This window comes from Triticum aestivum, chromosome 6A (assembly GCF_018294505.1).
Source record: "Triticum aestivum cultivar Chinese Spring chromosome 6A, IWGSC CS RefSeq v2.1, whole genome shotgun sequence".
NCBI lineage: Eukaryota > Viridiplantae > Streptophyta > Magnoliopsida > Poales > Poaceae > Triticum > Triticum aestivum.
Window position 1 is genome coordinate 534019573 of NC_057809.1, and position 4947 is coordinate 534024519.

The following is a 4947-nucleotide window of genomic DNA, read 5'->3' on the forward strand; positions in this document are numbered from 1 at the left end:
GTGTTCCGGGTGGCGTGAGTTGCGAAACTATTCCACATTATTTCAAATGTAAACCAAACTCGTAACTCAAATATTCTCCTCCACGATCATATCGTAGAAACTTTATTTTTCTTGTTACGATGATTTTCCACTTCACTATGAAATTCTTTGAACTTTTCAAATGTTTTAGACTTATGTTTCATTAAATAGATATACCCATATCTGCTCAAATCGCTTATGAAGGTGAGAAAATAACGATACCCGCCGCGAGCCTCAACATTCATCGGACCACATACATCAGTATGTATGATTTCCAACAAGTCTGTTGCTCGCTCCATTGTTCCGGAGAACGGCGTTTTAGTCATCTTGCCCATGAGGCATGGTTCGCAAGTACCAAGTGATTCATAATCAAGTGATTCCAGAAGTCCATCAGTATGGAGTTTCTTCATGCGCTTTACACCAATATGACCCAAACAGCAGTGCCACAAATAAGTTGCACTATCATTATCAACTCTGCATCTTTTGGCTTCAACATTATGAATATGTGTATCACTATTATCGAGATTCAACACAAATAGACCACTCTTCAAGGGTGCATGACCATAAAAGATATTACTCATATAAATAGAACAACCATTATTCCCAGATTGAAATGAATAACCGTCTCGCATCAAACAAGATCCAGATATAATGTTCATGCTTAACGTTGGCACCAAATAACAATTATTCAGGTCTAAAACTAACCCTGAAGGTAGATGTAGAGGTAGTGTGCCGACGGCGATTACATCGACTTTGGAACCATTTCCCACGTGCATCATCACCTCGTCCTTAGCCAGTCTTCGCTTAATCCGTAGTCCCTGTTTCGAGTTGCAAATATTAGCAACAGAACTAGTATCAAATACACAGGTGCTACTGAGAGCTCTAGTAAGTTACACATCAATAACATGTATATCTCATATACCTTTGTTCACCTTACCATCCATCTTATCCGCCAAATACTTGGGGCAGTTCCGCTTCCAGTGACCAGTCCCTTTGTAGTAGAAGCACTCAGTCTCTGGCTTAGGTCCAGACTTGGATTTCTTCTCTTGAGTAGCAACTTGTTTGCTATTCTTCTTGAAGTTCCCTTTCTTCTTCCCTTTACCCTTTTTCTTGAAACTGGTGGTCTTGTTGACCATCAACACTTGATGCTCCTTCTTGATTTCTACCTCCGCAGCCTTTAGCATTGCGAAGAGCTCGGGAATCGTCTTATCCACCCCTTGCATATTATAGTTCATCACGAAGCTCTTGTAACTTGGTGGCAGTGATTGAAGAACTCTATCAATGACACTATCAACCGAAAGATTAACTCCCAGCTGAGTCAAGTGATTATGGTACCCAGACATTCTGATTATATGTTCACTGACAGAACTATTCTCCTCCATCTTGCAGCTGTAGAACTTATTGGAGACTTCATATCTCTCAATCCGGGCATTTGCGTGAAATATTAACTTCAACTCCTGGAACATCTCAATGCTCCATGACGTTCAAAACGACGTTGAAGTCCCGGTTCTAAGTCGTAAATCATGGCACACTGAACTATTGAGTAGGCATCAGCTTTGCTCTGCTAGACGTTCATAACATCTGGCGTTGCTCCTGCAGTGGGTTTGACACCCAGTGGTGCTTCCAGGACATAATTCTTCTATGCAGCAATGAGGATAATCCTCAAGTTACGGACCCAATCCGTGTAATTGCTACCATCATCTTTCAACTTTGCTTTCTCAAGGAACGCATTAAAATTCAATGGAACATAAGCACGAGCCATCTATCTATAGTAACATAGACAAGCAAAATAGTATCAAGTACTAAGTTCATGATAAATTTAAGTCCCATTAATCATATTACTTAAGAACTCCCACTTAGATAGACATCCCTCTAATCATCTAAGTGATCACGTGATCCATATCAACTAAACCATAACCGATCATCACGTGAAATGGAGTAGTTTTCAATGGTGAACATCACTATGTTGATCATATCTACTATATGATTCACGCTCGACCTTTCGGTCTCAGTGTTCCGAGCCCATATCTGCATATGCTCGGCTCGTCAAGTTTAACTCGAGTATTCTGCGTGTGTAAAACTGTCTTACACCCGTTGTAGATGAACGCTGAGCTTATCACACCCGATCATCACGTGGTGTCTTGGCACGACGAACTTTGGCAACGGCGCATACTCAGGGAGAACACTTTTACCTTGAAATTTAGTGAGAGATCATCTTATAATGCTACCGTCAAACAAAGCAGAATAAGATGCATAAAGGATAAACAGCACATCTCCAATATAAGTGATATGATATGGCCATCATCATCTTGTGCCTTTGACCTCCATCTCCAAAGTACCGTCATGATCACCATCATCACCGGCGCGACACCTTGATCTCCATCGTAGCATCGTTGTCGTCTCACCAACTATTGCTTCTACAACTATCGCTACCGCTTAGTGATAAAGTAAAGCAATTACATGGCAATTGCATTGCATACAATAAAGCGACAACCATATGGCTCGTGCCAGTTGCTGATAACTTTGTTACAAAACATGATCATCTCATACAATAAATATAGCATCATGTCTTGACCATATCACATCACAACATGCCCTGCAAAAACAAGTTAGACATCCTCTACTTTGTTGTTGAAAGTTTTACGTGGCTGCTACGGGCTGAGCAAGAACCGTTCTTACCTGCGCATCAAAACCACAACGATAGTTCGTCAAGTTAGTGTTGTTTTAACCTTCTCAAGGACCGGGCATAGCCACACTCGGTTCAACTAAAGTTGGAGAAACTGACACCCGCCAGCCACCTGTGTGCAAAGCACGTCGGTAGAACCAGTCTCGCGTAAGCGTACGCGTAATGTTGGTCCGGGCCGCTTCATCCAACAATACCGCCGAACCAAAGTATGGCATGCTGGTAAGCAGTATGACTTGTATCGCCCACAACTCACTTGTGTTCTACTCGTGCATATAACATCTACACAATAACCTGGCTCGGATGCCACTGTTTGTAAACATAGTAATTTCAAAAAAAATCCTACGCACACGCAAGATCATGGTGATGCATAGCAAGAAGAGGGGAGAGTGTCATCCACGTACCCTTGTAGGTCGTTAAGCGGAAGCGTTATGACAACGCAGTTGATGTAGTCGTACGTCTTTACGATCGACCGATCCTCAGTACCAAACGTACGGCACCTCCATGTTCAGTACACGTCCAGCTCGTTGACGTCCCGCGAACTCATGATCCAGTAGAGCTCGGGGAAGAGTTTCGTCAGCACGACGGCATGGTGACGATGTTGATGAAGCTACCATTGCAGGGCTTCGCCTAAGCACCGCTACAGTATGACCGAGGTGTATTATGGTGGAGGGGGCACCGCACACGGCTGGGAGAGATCAATGATCAACTTGTGTGTCCAGAGGTGCCCCCTGCCCCCGTATATAAAGGAGCAAGGGGGGAGGTCGGCCGGCCCTAGAGGCCGCGCCAGGAGGAGGAATCCTCCTCCTAGTAGGAGTAGGATTCCCCTCTTTCCTACTCCTACTAGGAGGGGGGAAGGAAGGGGGAGAAGGAGAAGGAAAGGGGGGCACCCCGCCCCCTCTCCTAGTCCAATTCGGACTAGAGGGGGAGGGGCGCGCGACCTTCCCTGGCCGGCCCCTCTCTCTCTCTCCACTAGGGCCCAACAAGGCCCATTAACCCCCGGGGGGTTCCAGTAACCCCTCCGGCACTCCGGTAAAATCCCGATTTTACCCGAAACTCTTCCGATGTCCAAATGTAGGCTTCCAATATATCAATCTTTATGTCTCGACCATTTTGAGACTCCTCATCATATCCGTGATCATATCCGGGACTCCGAACTACCTTCGGTACATCAAAACATATAAACTCATAATACCGATTGTCACAGAACTTTAAGCGTACAGACCCTGCGGGTTCGAGAACTATGTAGACATGACCGAGACATGTCTCCGGTCAATAACCAATAGCGGAACCTGGATGCTCATATTGGTTCCTACATATTCTACGAAGATCTTTATCGGTCAAACCGCATAACAATATACGTTGTTCCCTTTGTCATCGGTATGTTACTTGCCCGAGATTCGATCGCCGGTATCCCAATACCTAGCTCAATCTCGTTACCGGCAAGTCTCTTTACTCGTTCTGTAATGCATCATCCCGCAACTAACTCATTAGTCACATTGCTTTCAAGGCTTATAGTGCTGTGCATTACTGAGAGGGCCCAGAGATACCTCTCCGACAATCGGAGTGACAAATCTTATTCTTGATCTATGACAACTCCACGAACACCATTGGAGACACCTGTAGAGCACCTTTATAATCACCCAGTTACGTTGTGACGTTTGGTAGCACACAAAGTGTCCCTCCGGTATTCGGGAGTTGCATAATCTAATAGTCATAGGAACATGTATAAGTCATGAAGAAAGCAATAGCAGTAAACTTAAACAGTCAAGTGCTAAGCTAACAAAATGAGTCAAGTCAATCACATCATTCTCCTAATGATATGATCTCGTTGATCAAATAACAACTCATGTCTATGGTTAGGAAACTTAACCATCTTTGATCAATGAGCTAGTCAAGTAGAGGCATACTAGTGACACTATGTTTGTCTATGTATTTACACATGTATTATGTTTTCGGTTAATACAATTCTATCATGAATAATAAACATTTATCATGAAATAAATAAATAAATAATAACTTTATTATTGCCTCTAGGGCATATTTCCTTCAAATAAGTGGCATGGCTTCGCTGGGCCAGAACGCATGCGGCCCATGTACGAAATTATGCACAAACCATTTTACCTTTTCTACCACACGGACACGCAAAATTTACGGAGCAACTAGTTAACAAGCGCTCCTTCGGGAGCCTCGCAACGATCAACGCCACTTGACGCGCTCTTAACTATTCGCCACGTGTCGCGCTC